Source organism: Zerene cesonia, chromosome 8, assembly GCF_012273895.1.
Source record: "Zerene cesonia ecotype Mississippi chromosome 8, Zerene_cesonia_1.1, whole genome shotgun sequence".
NCBI lineage: Eukaryota > Metazoa > Arthropoda > Insecta > Lepidoptera > Pieridae > Zerene > Zerene cesonia.
Genome location: NC_052109.1, coordinates 4,181,619 through 4,198,930, shown reverse-complemented (window position 1 = coordinate 4,198,930; position 17,312 = coordinate 4,181,619).

Below are 17,312 nucleotides of genomic sequence, written 5' to 3'. Positions count from 1 at the left end.
GTAATATTTTATTGGTTCACCGGCCAACGAGCGGTGACAGCACCGAGGTCATCGGGCTCTAACATCTAGTTCCAAACTGAAAAAAAAATTATAAATAAAAACAAGATCTTTATCAAGCTCGATGCAACTTTGCATACAATGTAAACAGTTTTATTTGGCAGCTGTGAATTGATGCATTTCACATTTTAAACTGTTTTGTTTACTCTTGTCTTTTGGGGTTATTATCTGGATGTAGAATGGAATTGTTTTTGCAATGTTTTCGCGTACCGTCGTGGGTTGGCCGTCGAAATGGAGCATCTATTTGTGGCGCTTGAGGCCCGCGGGCGACATTATTGTAACAAACGTATATACCTTACGCACAGTGTTTTACCTACAATAAATTATAGCCAATACTTTTTATTTTATGCTGCAATTTGTATGACTAAATACCGACGTAAGAATATAGCAGAGTGTACGGTGACCCTGTTACAAATGCATCTAACGTGTGTTGAATGTTATCTATTAATTCTCTTTGCCTCTCACGAATTCTAAATCGAGCTAAAGACAGCAAAGCGTAACCGTTGACTACCAATTAGATTACGTGAATGTGTTAAGGATGAAAGCGAGATACGGGGAAAGTGAGATGCGTGAAATGAGGCAGAGAAACTGCGCGGCGACAGGTGGGCTCTCGGCGAGATCGTCGAATGGACCGATCGGCCGCCGGCGGGGTTGCGACAACGGCCCGTCGGAGTAGCGTATTTCAAGCCGGCTCGCTCGCTGCACCGACCGCTTTGCGAAACCGCGGTTATGCAAGGCGTGCCGGTGCCAACTCGCGGCTCGCACGCCGGAAGGAAAAGTGGAACGAGTCGCAGTGAGGCAGCCGCGCGCGCCGCCTCTGCACGCGCGGACTCCAGTGAAGTGCCCCAGTGTCGTGTTAGTGTCGCTTCTAGAACGTTGGAACTGTGTTGCGCAAGTCCTACGCCTACAGTGGGATTATTTTAAACTAGATAATTAGACGACCTCGACGCGAGACCGTGCCGCGACTTAGTCGCAACCCCTATCGCTGCTTACCGACACGTGCAAAAATCACTATCCGTCACGTGTACTGTCTTTCACTATTCACGTATCTTAACAAATGCTAAGTTTGCCATCTATTATAAATCATCCCTTTTTTATGACTATAAGTAACAAATACATTCATTTACATGTCACAACTAAATTAAAAATTGAACTAAACGTTTCTACTATCGGCCTCATTAATATTTCAAGAGTTTCCTAACGAACGTCTATAATTACGATCCACAACGAGTTAATTATTCAGTTTTTATTAAGGATGTGTTGTTGAAACAAGAGGGAAAGTGTGCTTCAGAGCGTGGTGGTTTCCTCGAGCCACTCGCTAAGTCGTAACTCGTGCGCAATCGATACACACATCCGACTTTCGATAATATTATTTGACTGTAATCACTAATTTATTCCGACCGTTCTACTATCGTATTGTACACGGTAGGTTGCTATAAAAATAAACGTCTAAAAGTGTAGCTGTCAGTCGATCGGTTTACAGGCGTCATGTAAAATCACTATAATCTCGAAACATTGTCGAGAGGTCCCACGCGTTCTAAACTCACACTAAGCCTGAGATCCATGTATTCAAGGACGTTTTAATAGTGTGTACAATGGCAATCAAGCGACATAATTTATCATGTGCGTCGTGTTCTATGCTCGTTGCACAATGCAGCTTATCTAGCCGAGAGAGCTAACAATTATTTGCCCCACTTTCTTATTGGGCTCGAACGAATATATTTGAGCAATTTGAATAGAGGCCTAATTGTGAACTCCCTATTTTATTTAAATGCGCTTACTATTTTATACTAATTGAATGAAAGAGACTGCGACACCTGTAGTTAAATTAAATTGCGCAACATTGCTAGGATTCTCCATTACATTAATGTCAAAGCTGAAGTTCTGCACATGATATAAATAATAATAATTACTCGTAACGAATGCGCAACAGGACGTATGCATCATTGCGTCATTCTTTAGTATGCATCGCTACATAGGCGTAGGCGGGTCACGCTAGATCTACCTAGTGCCTATTACTGCAGCATTAGTCCTTTATCCATTGAGATAATGACACAGAGTCCGTCTACATTAATGCACTGTATTGCCATGTGCAATAATGCTTCTGACTCGATGGAGTTTCACAAGCATTGTAAGGAATTATAAATAGGTGTTAAAAGTTTCATCGCGGTTTGTTGAAACCAATTTCATTTAATTGATTTGATGCTTTGGTTGGGACTTATGCATAATAAAAAAAATATGGTAAATATTCAAGTGACTCGCTTTACCGCAGAGATTGTATAAGGATATCTATCTCCTGTACTTTGTTTCAAAAGAAATATGTACATTTGAGAATTTAAGGAAAATGTTTGTTTTGTTGGATTAAAAACTGCCTGTAATATAAAATATTAATACAGTAAAACCATTTGCAGTTCAAATATCTATTTGAAAGTAATAAAATCTATTATTTTATCCATTAGATGCAGGGCTATGTCAGTCGGAGCTCGGCTGGCGCAAGGCCGCGAGCGCGAGTTTGACCTACTTAGTTCACCTTTGTTTTTAACCCGAGCTACGCGAAACTCGACTTAACATTGCATAGTAATTATAGGCAATTGATGCTCTTCGATCGAATGGAATTTATAATCTAACGATATATCCATATGAATCAATATAAATATAAATGAAACGCTTTTGTTTTAAATATCAGTTGAGTTAGACAAATTTAAATTTGGAATAATTTAATATGTAGAGTACATTTTAGTTATTTTAGAATTTATTGTTAAATGTACATTGTTTAAGCGCATATGCACTATTTTTCGTTTATCAAATGAATAGAATATGAATATCGACGAACAGCCGTATATTCAATGCAGAAATGCATCGTGCTATCGCCACTGTTAACTGTTTAACTATACTTATCATATTTGCTCTATACTTCGATATGTATTGATAAATAAATACTACACGTGTAATTTAAGCATGATTTCCATTGCGGTTGTACGTCACAAGAGAATTATGTTTAATTGTGGCTTGTAGCGAGGGCCTTTTAACTGTTGAATGTTAGGAGAAATTCATTTAAGATAAAGATCATTTGGTCGTCGAATAGGGGTTCAGTGTTTTATATCCTTATATCATTACAATATTATATTGGTGGCTTTGCAGTGACATAATTACATTAATGGTTTTTTTCTATTTGATTTACACTTCACTCACAGTTACTGTGCAGTGTATGTTTAATTGAGGTAATTCAATTAAAGTAAAAAAAAAAAACTGTTCAGTTACTTTCAATGCGTCGTGGAAATGAAATCGTTAAATATAAATAAAATTATATTGCTAATTAATTCTGCGTAATAAAGTCATGCGCGAAATATTTTGATAGGTATATATGTAATCATGACATTTAAATTTTTTTTGCGTCACGTTTTCTCTACACTTTCTTTATATATTTTAAGTTACTTTCGAATCAGTTGTACATCAAATAATTAATATAATTGATTAATTAATACATTGCGTGCTTGAAATGGAATTTGGATACGTGATTAACATTATTTTCACAGTCATAATACGTTACGACATTACACTGCCATTGTAATGTGTTAACAATTCTATTCACTGTGAATACTTAATAACAAGTAATCAATTAAATAATCTGACAATCGTTGCGCTACTAAAATATTAATGCGATGAAATCAGCGCATGTACAATTAAATAGGGATCTTCTGTTTCGTGACGATCACTCCTAACATCTATCTAACTTATCAATGCACTAACAGTTAACACTAATTACGCTTTAGCTTATAAAATAATAGTGACCCATTAATATAGAGGACAGTAAGTGATAACGGCCAAGACGATTCGTGATGCATAGACAGTTTAGTGCCGCGACTAGTGAACTATCGATTTCGACGTTAACAATACGCGCCTGGGTTCGTGCCAGGAGTGCGTTTGCAACGCACGCGACAAGTTTGCGTTACGGCAAAGTTGACACTGTAAATGCACTATCTGGTACGACACCCAGGCGCGTGATGCGACGCATCAGACCAACTATTCGGAACAGCGGCTACAGTTCTCTGGAACTGATACGAACTTTAAGTGCTTTTCGATTTTATTTTTTTTTTATTTATTTCTGTTATATAACCTTAGTTCTATAAATAGTTTGTATAATCGTATTTAATTTATTTATGAATGTGTTATGCTTTTTTCATATTATATTTTTGAACATTAGATTTTTTGTTAATACTTTATTTGTGTACCTATTGATGTAAGCTTTTGTATGTTTTATTTTTATTTGATATGTCTGGTATATCTACTGTGTTTATTTCTTTGTACTTAATGATTATAGCGCCTTCCTATATTTTCGTTTGTTTTATTTCTTAAACCATTTTTTTTTGCACTTATGGAATCAAATTATACCATATTGAATAAATAACATAATGCATTTTTTTTAACTAAAAACTACTCCGTAAGAGCTATATATTTGTAATGATTACTAATCTACATTAAAATGTATACCTACGATATTAATACATATTTACAGCTGACAACAAAAGTAACGTTGAATAAATATTATTGCAGACCGCATTGGCAGACGTGTTCCAGATAACTACTTGAACATACATAATCTTCACTGACACCGAATAATTGGATGCATACATTGTATCCAAGTAACCACAGCCAGAGCTTGTTTTATATATAGAACTATCGATAATTTTATCACAACACTAAGATATCTTAGCGATGCAGCTGTTGATTAATAGAACGATCAAAATATAATTATTTCACTATTACCTTATCGAAATGCGTTTTATAATAATTTATAGACTCGTTTTGATAACATTCGTTATGAGGGGTCGCTGATATGGGAAGCGAAAATAATCGATATTTGTTTACAAAAATTGTTTTAAGTTATTTATTCTCTATGCCATCATCTACAATGAATACTACATTTAATAGTAATATTTGTAAACAACTTCTATTGAAAAACATATTAAAACACTAAAAATGCAAGTCTTTAATGTGTTGGTAAACAATTTTTTGGAAACCCTATGAATATTTATGAAATAACAACAAACACGAGGAGTGGAAAATGTAAAGTACATTTTACATATTTTATTATTGGATATAACAGGACAGTGGGTCAAGTATACACGCTCGTTGCTGGCGAAGCCCTATGCAGTAATCTCATTTTACTACAAGTGACTATGGTCATATAAAACCACACAAATACACTTCTCTAACAATTATAATTTAATAGATATGCCCCGCGGTTTCTCTCACCTCGTACATGATATCATAGAGCCTTCTTGTATAAAGGAACAATATATGTATATAGACAGCAGAATAGCCAGGTCAATACAAGTCTTTTCTGAAATTATATAAGATAAGTTTATTGCTAATATCTTCTTTGGGCGCTATTTTAGTTTTAAAAAGATGGTCCGTGATTAATACAGCATTGAATGATTAACATGTGTATATAATTATTGTAATTATGTTGAAAACAATCCATTAAAAGAATTAAATAACGTCATACATATTCTATAATTTGAATTGAGTATTTATATATCGAATTTGCATTTGCTATCTATAACCTGTGACCTCAATATTATTGTGAAAAAAATTTCTAACTCGGGGTATGACATTGATAAAATAAGATGGGGTCACAGGAATGTGGAGCAGATTAGGAGATATCATGACATATGTAATAGTAAACTCGAAAACATTTGTTATACGGAGTGTTTTCGTTGTTGTAGTGGAAAGATATGCAAAGATTCTAATCGTAAACTTTGTGTTGATAAAATATACAGTGAGATTGTGGGAATTCTGACCCAAGCTGCTTCATTGACACATTCAGCAAATGTCGAGAAAAAAGGTCATGTGATTGGATGGAATAAACATGTACGCGAGGCTCACTGTGAGGCTTGGTCGAAATACCACGTATGGTTGTCACACAATAAACCAAAAACTGGAAAGATCTGGGAGGATATGTGTGTGAGCCGTAAAATATTAAAAAGTCGACAACGATGGTGCCAGAATCATCAAGATCAAATTAAAATAGAGAACATTGCTTCTCACAGATCTACAAATAACTGTTCCACTTTCTGGAAATCAACCAATAATCTGAATATTCGACCCAGCTTACCAGTTAGTGTCGCGGGCTGCAATACTCCGAAAGAAATTGCTAATATGTTTAAGGACCACTTTAGGGTATCATCACTCTTAGGGTCTCCAAACATACGTTTAGTCTTGAGGAAGATCACAACAATGATCTAATTAGTTTTTCAGCTAAACAGGTGGCGGGTACCATTAATAAGATGACGAGAGGTTGGCTTTTGATAGCTTAGTGTGGAGCATCTGAGATATGCGGGTGTGCCTTGCACTTGCTAAGTTTTATACTCTCTCTGCAAGTCATTCTTATATTCCCGCTGAGATGATGAGAACTATTGTGGTCCCTATTGTCAAAAACAAAACAGGCAATATTTCGGATAGGTTAAATTACATACCAATATCACTGGCCCCCATAGCAGCTAAGGTATTGGACAGTTTTGTTTGACAAATGTCTTAGCAAAGCACTGGACCTGGATGATCCTCAATTCGGCTTACACTGCAAGTGCCATTAGAGAACTGCTAAATTCCTGCCAGGACTGTCCCGCCAGGCACGGTCTAATATACAATGTCGCCACAAGCGTTCATATGATCTTTGGGGTCCCCCGAAAGCACATTGATTACGAGCCGATATTATTCTTAACCCAGACATCGTTAAAGAGAGTGAAACTGTTTAAATACCTCGGACATTGTGTTGCGGAGGACCTCAAAGGACAATCAGGCATTGAGCGGGAGAGCAGGTCCCTGGCGGCTAAATGCAATATGCTCGTCCACAGGTTCACCCGATGTTGCAGAGGTAAAAATAACATTATTTAAAGCTTATTGCCCAAACTTCTACACGGGAAGCCTGTGGTTGAAATACTGAAAAATTAGCATGACTACATTAGGGGTGCAGTATAATAATGGATTTAGGATGCTTTTGGGTTTGGCGCGGCATTGCTCAGTGTCTGAAATTTATGCGCAGGCTCACACGAATGATTTTTATGCCATTTTGCGAAAAAAAACCGCTTCATTATTTCAGCGACTATGTGCGACTCCCAACGGAATCCCAAACGCATTATCGCAAATCACTCACCAATACTCAAACATTTTATTAATGTGTTCGTGTACAATGGTATATTTTGTTTTTTTCTTATTTTAAATTTAAAAATTATTATGCTTTGGATTGGACATGTATTGAAATGTTAATTTTTATTTTAATCTTAATTTTTGTGATTATTTGTGATTTCTTTTTGTATAATAGTTTTAAAAACTGATATGGGGTCCTTGTTACTTTCAAATAAATAATTTATTATTTATTAATAATAACTAAGTATTAAAGTATATTTTAAGGATCGGCAGTATTTTTTAAGGCGGAAGAAAACGATTTTTACATACTTAACTGCAGTATATATATAAAATAGTTTGTTGATTATTAAATAATTAATTGAATGCTTTTAATGCAATATTCATTATTCGCTATATTTGGTTAGTCGATCTAAAGCAGACGAGATGGCAGTTCTGTGCAGCCTGGAGGTCACCTGAGTTAAACTATAAAAAAATAGTTAATTTATTTACACTTGCGAAAATTATTAAGAAACGCTTTCACTCATTATATTACCTTCGTCATATTTTTTTTTAATAAAGCATTATAAAGTTACCCTGATATAATAATTAAAAAAAACCTCTATCTAGTAATCGTAGTTCCATAATCATGTAGTATTCATAAAACGTATAGTTATATGGTCGGAAAATTGGCAAATACGGGGGTGGGGAAAGAGCGATTGGGTCGATTTACACACTGAACTTCAACTTTCATCAATTAAGTATTATTCATCCCGCAGATATAATTAAGGCTCGCTATATCTGTGCTTTGTTTTCTTTACGCTAATAAAATATTTGACTCATTGTTGTTTTATTTACAAATCTTTTCGCATTCAGTTCTGAATACCATTTGTTGCTTATTACTCGCATCTTGAAATTAGTAAAATTTTATTATAAACGACATGACATGGATTCACTGGAAACATATTTAAGTTTATTAAGCATTATTGGATACAAGACGCTCGTACCGGATCTGCCCGGATATCAAGGTTCCTCATTTAACCCAAGGTCGTATTGAATCGGGATAAAAAGTATCCTATCACCCAAGTCAGCTCATAAACTGTCTGTATTCCAAATTTCATCAAAATCCATTCAGTAGTTTCAATGTGATTGACGGACAAACATCCAAACTAACAAACTTTTACATTTATTAATACTATTAGTTTGTTAGTGTGATTATAGTGTTGGTGGGTAACATGAAACATCCAAAAGACCAAATCATTTCTAACTAAACTTCACGTTCTGATTTTTGACGATGCAGTGTGAATTATATGAAAATGATTCACTTATTTGGCCCAGAAGATTGAAGTAGCATACGTGAAAGTATACCTCAAGTATACATGTTTGAATGCTTATTAAGAAGATTTTTTTTTTTTTTTTTTTTTATGTCATAGCGGGCAGCTGAGCTGGTAGTTCGCCTGATGGTAAGCGATCACCACCGCCCATAAACATTCGCAAAGGTAGTACCTCTGTGAATGCGCTGCCCGCTTTTATGGGGTAAGGGAAAAGGAAAGGATTAACGACTGGAAAGAAGGAATGGACTAGGACGGGTGAGGAAAAGGAAACGGGCCTCCGGCTCCCCCACTCACCGTACGAAACACAGTGGCATGCCACTATTTCACGCCGGTTTTCTGTGGGGGTGTGGTACTTCCCCGGTGCGAGCTGGCCCAATTCGTGCCGAAGCGTGCTCGACTCCCACAATATTTCCAGAGATTCCATATTTCCAGATGGTTCGTTAATTACTTATACGAATATCGCTGCAATTCATTTGATGTTGTTCACTGCTGTTAATTAAATCTTCATACATTTCGTTTAGGATAGCTGTTGTTTTTATTTTATTTCATTCTGTGTCAGAAAAAGGACCTGTTTCTTATTACATATTAATTAATACCTACATTTCAAACCTTAGTGACAAAAAGTGAAGAACTTTAATAATTAATTGCCTATTATTTTCATTCATAAGATTGCAATTATATCCATTAATAAGATTTGAAGAACCTAGCTTATAACTGTACTTCGATACTCTAATATTATAAAAAAGGAATAATTTGTATGTGTGTTTGTACAAAAACGGTTGGGCTGATTTAAAATAATCTGTAATTATTAAAAAACTGCGACTTAACGTAGTGACATCGTAAGAAATAAAATAACTTGGTTACATTATATTCATATTTGTATTGATATCATTGCCTCATCAATTTGATACTTACTAAAATAAATTTCATATAAGAAATAGCAACCCTGAAACCTGATTATGCAGCTTCTTCGAATGATTTCGCCCCTCACATGTTGTATCAATTTTACATCATTTTATTATAACATATTAGCTGAGCCCCGCGGTTTCATCCGCGTAAAAAAAATCCGCGTAATTTCTTTGCGTGAAAGAGCAACAAACACACACACATCCTTACAAACTTTTGCATTTATAATATTAGTAGAATGCATTAGGTAGGTATTTCCAAAGGATACGATATGCGTGACTGCGATAGAAAACGATAGTTAGCCGCAAACGGCATTATAAATATCTCGCCCGTAATAAATATAAAATATCGACGATATAGCTGGTACATAATACAATGGTCCAACCTATTCAACCATACATCCTAGACCTAACACACTTACCTAACAAAAGAAGCAATGGACATTTTTATTACATACATAATAGATAATATCGCATCGGAAACGCCACAATTGCAACTTCAAGAAACTTAATATTACAACAAACGAAATGGGAAGTTATTCGATGCATATAACATTTATTCACTTTCAAATAGTTTGCGTAATGCTCAATTGATAAGTTCGTAACGAATGCTACTGACTGCAGCGAATTCGGTCGCGAAATATAATTACGAATGAAATAAATTTCAGAACATTTTGAAACTACACGTAGATTTCTAATGTCTAGTAAAATGTTAAGCAACTATTGTTATATTTCATAATATGGCTCACTAAATTGATATGTATTAGAATTGGCAATAGAACCGAAGGTCCATGCAAAAGCTTAAGTTGTGACTACATGCACGTCATGTTTTCATGAAAAAAATTTAAGTGTTAAACACCTGACGCAAAACGAACCGTTCTATAAGTTTAACGTCTATGTCTGTCTGTGACACCGTACTTCTCAGATGAACCGATTTCGATGATGTTTTTTCTTTTCATTTGAGAGCCAATTTCTTAGTATTAGTTTTGTGCTATGTTTAATGAAAATTGGTCAAATAGCACCACAATATGTCAAATAAAATATTTTTTCACAACTCCCTCAAAAGGGGTATTAAATGTAAGGGCTTGACTAGTAAGTATACTCTATACTAATTCAAATTCATTATGGCCTACAAAGCAAAATGGGTTCGGGGGCTTTTTTAAAAGTAATTTTATATTATCAATTATTTAAACGATCGAGTGCTTTAAAATTATTTTTGTTGTAAATTCCATTCCAATCAGTTATATTACTATATTACACATACAATTTAATGTATAATGATAGGAGTGGAACGTCAACAAAAAACGAAGTCACTTTAATTCGCAAAGCAAAATAATCTTATACTTAGTCCTCACAATAGCAATAGGTAATTAGTTGTTGGAAAAAATTGCACTACACGTCAATGGCAGTGATGTCATTCATTTGTGTTATTCCGCCAGTAATGCAAACCACCTCATCATCGTTAATACTTGTCGCGGAATTTATGGAATCATATTTTAAAGACTATATATAAAGTACTAAAGTCTAGTTTGTATTTTCTGGAACTTTTATTATATTGGAATTATTACATTCTTAAAGTCGTCGTCGTCGTATGCTTTTGTTCACCAAGAAGGTTTAGTACCGTCTAACCGGAACATACATTTCTTATATTGATTATAACATACTATTTTTTGATTATTCTTAAAAAAATAGGGGCTAGTTTCGCCAGTAATTGCAGTGTCCAAAATTTTTTCCTGAAATAACCCTAACAGAACGTGTGTGAAATCGCCCATTATTTGAATAAACTATTTCACAGTACTTAGACAATTACCTAAATTAATATAAGTTTGCAATGAAATGAGAAACTGAGACTAAAAGTAGGTATTCGATTGAAAAAAGTTTACGTTATTTTATTTTACCTAATTTGAATTGTTTTTTTTTATTTTTTTACAATCATCATAAACTCCTTATATTATGATGAATTCAAGATTAATATTAAGAGTAGTATTAAGCTTGCTATCCATTACAATTTGATAATTTAAAATGATAATGCCACTACAATTATTAATAAATATTACCATAAGTGGCATTATCAAAATATTAAAATAACAACAGACTCGCATGGTAAGTTTAGTTTTCAACAAATGAAACTAGATTTTCTTTGATAGCTTTTAAATGTAAAATAGGTAAATAATATAAGTATTCACGAAAGTTTTAGAGTCAATGTATCCATACTCTATAGAAGTTATAACGTAAGACAAAACTGAAGTAAATTAATGATAAAATATCACCGCGGCGCCAATTGCACATAAAATATATTATCTGAACTGGTAAATACTAATCATTACACGTAGAAACGCATACATATAGATTGAGAACTTGTCCGACAGGTGAAAGGGCTTGCTGGCATTAATTAGAAAAACATGGTTAAGTAAATGATGATCTTATTGGCGTCGAAATTTTTTATATTTAATAAGGAATGAGTCTCTTACAATTGTAATAAAAATAACTGTTTTTTTATTTATCAAATACTTATGAAAGTATAGTTATAATAGTAAAGCAGAATTGGACACTATAATTCCAATATACATATACTGTTCTGCTACGGCGTAGTTAGATATTACCTATAGATGATATTATAATTTCAGCCTGAATCACGACTTCTATCTGTTTCAGATCTTCTTTAAATATCTCTAGTAACGAATAAAACGACGCTTCTAATGTAATATTAAAACTGTACTGTTAACACCTTTCTGTAATTTATAAAACAGAAATAGAAACCCCGAAAGAGCTTCCATAAGGAATTATGAGAATCCTTTATCAAGTAGTGGCTCTAATAACCGTTTTGGTTAGGTCCTTTTCATATCTTGTCTCTTTTTATTTAATTTTAAATAAGATATAAAGGTGTGAATGTTGATAAATATTAATTATTATTTTCAGGATGTCGCAAGATCACGAAGACGTCTGAAGGTCCTCGACGAGATAAGAAAATGAAAAATTACTTCGCAAACATCGTGTCATATCGACAATAAATACAATTGAATGGAGTATTAGTTTTGTCTTACATTAGTTTAATAACCTTAATAATACAAACCTTAATCGAGGTTAAAAGACCTGAAATAAATACACACTGTATTTGTTTGTGTGGTATTTTTTCTATTAAATATTTAATTTTGACAATTCTGATACAACATTTTTGAATAAGACGCAGATGGACGTAGACTTGATAATATAGTCGATCAATTTTATTGTAGATTAACAATACTATGTACAACATGCAAATGTACATTCTATACTGTAGGGTAAAATGCTTGGTTATGTGAGATAGTTAAGGATAGTTATTTCATCTCCACGTTTGGTTAAAAAAATTATGAGAAAAAAAAAACTGATTGTGTGTTTGCTTCTTTGAAATGAATTGGTTCCGAAACTACTTGACCGGTTTGAAAAATACTTTCACCAGCTGTAAGTACATTATTCCTGAAGTATTCAAGGGCTATATTTTATTTTTATCCCGGTCAACCCGGTCGGAGCTTCGACGAGCAGCTTATCCTATAACGCCATCTAGTACAAATCCCAGTAAAATATTAGTTATTGCTGAGTAAATTTAAATTTACACAAAAATTGTAAAATACAGACACTGAAACATAAGGTAAACTTGTAAACTAATACAAATAAAAAATTAGTGAAGCAGATGCAAGAACTTAACTAGGAAATATAAGAACATAAAATTACAAGCAATAAATTATATCATCTGCTTGTATTACTTTACGTTTTTAGATTCACGTTAAAAATTCGGATGTGATTGTAAGGCAACAAAAAAAGAAGTATACTCATTTTAGAATTACCATCTTAATTAAATATTCTTTGTGGAGGTTTGTTACAGGAGCAGCCTCGAAGCCTGCTTATGGAGTTGTTCCGCAATTCAACCGCTACATACCTTTTGAAGATTTTAAGAATACAAGACATTTGGGTTGACCGCCTTGGCAGTGTGGTTAGCTGGTTGTTAAGTTATATGCAACAGCCACTAACGGCACTGCCTCTGCGTACTCCTGTATCACGTCGGTTGGAAGATACGTCTGGACAAGAGCACTCGATACCTTCGTTATTGACATATAATATAATACGTTTCACTAAAGAAATGTTGTTGTTGATTTATGTTTTTATTTGTAGTAGTGGTGTTATTTGTGTATGTGTACAGTATGATATAATTCCTTAGTTTTTAAAATTTGAAAATGTATCGTGTATAAATATTGAATTAAATGTAGGTTAATGAATTAAAACGATATTCATGTAGTTTGATTTTTTTAGTTGCCAATATTACCTTTAATAATATAGCGCATAGTCGACAATATTTTTTTTTTACAAATTAGATGAACTAAATAAATATTGAATTGGATACAATTTACATAGAATGAGTTTTGTCCCAAGATTACACAGCCGAGATTCCCTTATCCAATCTTTAACTACAAAATTGAACATACCAATGTTGTATCAAGCAGAAGAATGTGTAATAAATTGCCATGGAAATAGACTCGAGATGCGAAAATAGTGCTTTCATACATGCAAACGTCAACGCATTTGTGTCGCTAATGCACTGAAATAAATGCAATTACGTTCAGGTGCATTTATGGGAGAGGTGCCAACTCGTGTCGCGACACACGTGCCTCCATCAGACTAATTATTCACATCCATATTTGTAGCGACGTCTTGAGCTAAATAATATGGCTCGTTGTGCATTTACGACGAAACACTTTCGAAAAATTAAATGTGTAATTATGTATGAATATTTTGTTTATTGGACACATAGTCTGCATACTTGAATTTTATAAATAGAATTGTTGAATTATGAAAAAATGTTCACATACAGAAGAAGAAAAGTAAATAAAAAGAAAGGAAATAAATAAGAAAAAAGTATAATAAAATGTTTATTACATTTTTCTACACATAAATTACATGTTTAGATGTTCAAATTACATACTGTACAAGTGGCTACAACTAAAAATGCTTTCTTAATTAATACAAAAATATACGAATCTAACTTATTTTAAGAGACCAAACGCATTGACAAATTAAAAAAAAAATCTTTATTCGCATTCAGATATTGGAATTTCTACCAAGATAAAAAGTATATAAAAATAGTATAAGTATATTACACGCTCCTATATAAATTAGCGTCTAAAAACGAGTACCCACACCTAATTTATCATAATATACAAACTGAAGTTGTTCTAACGAATTTATAATGTAGTCCACTCTGTTCCTACGAATTTATACTGTATGTTTGATTGTTAATGAAAAAGTGTCAACAATATAAAATATAACACCTACTAATTTGTTTTATTTCTCGTCTTATACCCACGTTATTGTTGAAAGAAAGAGAAGTTTTGGTGGATTCGCTAAAGAATAATAAAAACTAGACCACAAAAGCACTTCAAAGGTGGATAAATGATTCTTATGATTACTGTGCATCAACCACGATTCGCTCATAAACAACAATCGAACTTGCAACCTTAAGAATCTAACATTTTAATATAAGTTGTTATTGTGAATTTTAAGATTGATTGTTTTAAAAAAAAGTTAAGCAAAATGATTTTGGTAGTCCCGTATTTTCCCACTAGATGGCATTCATACTCAAATTTCTTATAAATCCGGCAATAGGTATATTATCGATCAATTGTTTTATGTATACGATTAATTGAAAATATAAAGAAATAATAGGGTGAATTAAATTATAATGGCATTAGTGTTTATATTGAAAATTCAATATTTTGCCTTTTATTTTCAATTTCAACAACATCGATTACACATATGGACAACACAGTGTGAACAAGTTTAGACATTCAAAGAGGTAGTTGTTTTCCGTACATTCTTAGAGCATACTCTGATATTAAGATAAATATCGCCTCATGACCAGCGATTAATTAAATGTAACCTAAGTATTACTTCTACTATAATATCAGACAAATGTAACAATGAAATTTAAACCTGAAAACTAGATTACATTTAATAATCGTCGATAATGTGAAGTTACCATTAACTATAGCTACATCATAACATACCAAACCAATGGGTCGACTTTTCTAACACAGGTACGCCTAACACTTATTTTCATTTATGTATTTTAAAGTGAACCGAAATAAACCAGTCATGATTTGTGTTTGTGAATTCGTTTAGATAATCGATTAAACATGAAACATGGCGAAAATTGCAATTGAAGTCATGGAGTTTTATCAAGATACATAATAGACTAAAAATACTCCTAAAGCGAACCTACGTTAATGTTGTGTTATTTCAGTGAAAATATCGTTTAAATCCACTACATAGCCTAAAATTAAAGGTGCAATAGCTTAAACTATTCTATTTAATCTCCCTAAGCGCAGTCAGTTCCAATTGATCTACAAAAGTTACAAATAAATAACTAGCAAGTGAAAGTACTTACATACAAACATTCTAACTCTATTGATTTGTATATTGTTATAAAACGAAAGTGCAGGTACCCTATGTGGATGGTAAGCGTATCCGATAAATATCCTACCTTGTATATAGAGGCGGAGGGCTTTGCCCCATTCTTATATTATAGACACAAATAGTACTCGAATTTACGAAGACACGCCTATCATTTGTCTAAAGTTATAGCTTATGATTTATTATTGTTTTGTATGGCTGATATAATGTGAAATTAATGAGTGACTGGTTTTCTCTAGTATATGATTGATGAGTGATTCACTGTGGTAAAATGAAGTAGGCGCATCGACGCAATAGCCATTACCTACTATTAAGTCGATGATAAAAAAATATGACAATCAATATGCTGAAATTCAAACGAATATTGTAATTAAAATAATCGCAAAAGTTATTCTGTGGTATGAATTAAATGTTGCTTCATATAAGTGATGTGATATTGATACAAAAAAAAAAAAAAAACATTTTGATTAGAGTAACACAAATGTTACAATAAGTTAATAATCATTGGGACACTTTCCCCTTATACCTTGCCATTTAATAAAACCATTAACATGCATTACGATTTTTTGGTTTGGTAAATCCTGAAAGAAATAAACTACTACAACCGACTATTTAATATAACTATTCTTCGAAATTTCTTAAATTACAATTAATATCCCAATAAACTTAACATAATGTACTTTTCAAGGTTCGAAATCCAATAAATATGAAAGAGTTCTATCACTTCGATATTACAATCACAATACTTATTTATTAGGAACATAACGTTATCTACAAAAATATTTCATTTGGTTGTATTATTCAATTTAAGGGGATATCATGATGCATTAATAAGCCGTTTCTTTGTCTCCTAGATAACTAGTCCAAACCAGTGAAGTCACATAATGTCAATGTAATAAAAAAAATAATTATCCGACCTTTGCCATTGAGAATATCTGTTTAATAAAATAAAAGATAGGAAATATGTCCGGGTTGCCTGACACTATTACACATTGATGTGCGTATTCCTATAGATTTATATCTAAAAGTCCTATTCGTTGCGGAAACAAGAATTTCAGTAGAAAGGCACGTGTTTATGGGGAAACAAATGTATGTCGGGTAATCACTTAAAAGATAATATCATTCATTAGAAAAAAGGTTTAAATTATTCATGCAATAAAAAGATACACCTATACATATAGCATTAAAATGGTTAGCCCATGCAGCTAGTATTTTAATATATAACAATACTTTCATTTACTATAGGATGAGAACACAATGTGTAATTTTGGTGGGCAAGCCATTAGAAGTTATAATTGAGAAAATGAGCAAACAGAATGATTAATGACCAAAAATACCGTAGATAAGTCATATTCAGAACGACTGTGTGAGTAAAATTATTGCCCTACATACATTTCTAGGGCTTAATTTGTTAACTGTTATGAACATCTCTAGTTAAACCAAAACA